Raw genomic sequence first — 1220 nt, 5'->3', positions numbered from 1 at the left:
CTAATACACTGCTGGTGGGAATGCAGACTGGTGCAGCCGCTATGGAAAACAATATGGTGTTACCTCAAAAAATTAAAAATTGAACTTCCATTTGACCCAGTGATCCCACTGCTGGGAATATACCCTAAGAAGCCTGAAACACCAATCAGGAAGAATATATGTACCCCCATGTTCATAGCAGCACTATTTACAATAGCTAAGATCTGGAAAGTGTCCATCAGTAGAAGAATGGATAAAAAAGCAGTGGTACATATACACAATGGAGTACTATGCAGCGGTAAGAAAGAAAGATCTCTTATCCTTTGAGACGACATGGAGGGACCTGGAAAGCATTATCCTAAGTGAAAGAAGTCAAACGGAAAAAGACAAATACCACATGATCTCACTTATATACGGAATATAATGAACATAACCATCTGAGGAATACGGTAGACCCAGAAACATGGAAGTAGGGCACAGACTGACATCCTTCAGAAGAGGGGATAGGGGGGTGGGGGGGTGGGAAGAGATAAACCACAGAAGTTATATGCATGTATGCATGACCAATGGACATGGACAACTAAGCTGGGGACGGGGTGGAGGTGGGGTGGGGTGGGGGGTGCCAATGGGGTAAAAAGGTAAAATATCTGTAACAAAAAAATAAATAAATAATTCATAAAAAAATAAAATAAAATAAATAAACAAAATAAAAAAAATTAAAAATAAAGATTTATAAAGTTTTATTGATCTTTTTAATATTCTAAAAAAAGAAAAGAAAAGTAAAGTATCTGCCTCCACTTTACAAATGAAAGAAACATATTCTAAGAAATAAAGCCAGGAAGTTGCACAACTTAGCTGAAAGCTGTGACTTCGAATTCTGCACTGCTTGAGAAATGCCATCAGTGATCCAGCACGAATTTGGAAACCCTGATCTGGGTGGTTGATGATAGAAACTAGAATATGGATGTGAGACTGATTAAGATTCATTATTGCAATATGGGAATGGGCATGATACTATTATCATTGTAATTAACTAGATATTAATAATAGGAAAGGAGCAAAAGGAAGGCCAGACATTATAAGTATGGCTATCTGGGCAGTTTCACCAGGAAGCTGCAATTTCACACTCCCCGGGGAACCATCGATCCATTCCCTGCAGATCCCTGAGGGGAGGGGTCCAACAAAGGGGAGAGAAATGCATGCACATTAAAGTCAGAATGATGTAGGGAAGGTAACTATCA

The sequence above is a fragment of the Molossus molossus genome, unplaced genomic scaffold, assembly GCF_014108415.1.
Source record: "Molossus molossus isolate mMolMol1 unplaced genomic scaffold, mMolMol1.p scaffold_m16_p_11, whole genome shotgun sequence".
NCBI classification, from domain to species: domain Eukaryota; kingdom Metazoa; phylum Chordata; class Mammalia; order Chiroptera; family Molossidae; genus Molossus; species Molossus molossus.
The sequence above is the reverse complement of the archived record's forward strand: the minus strand, read 5'-3'. Positions refer to the sequence as shown.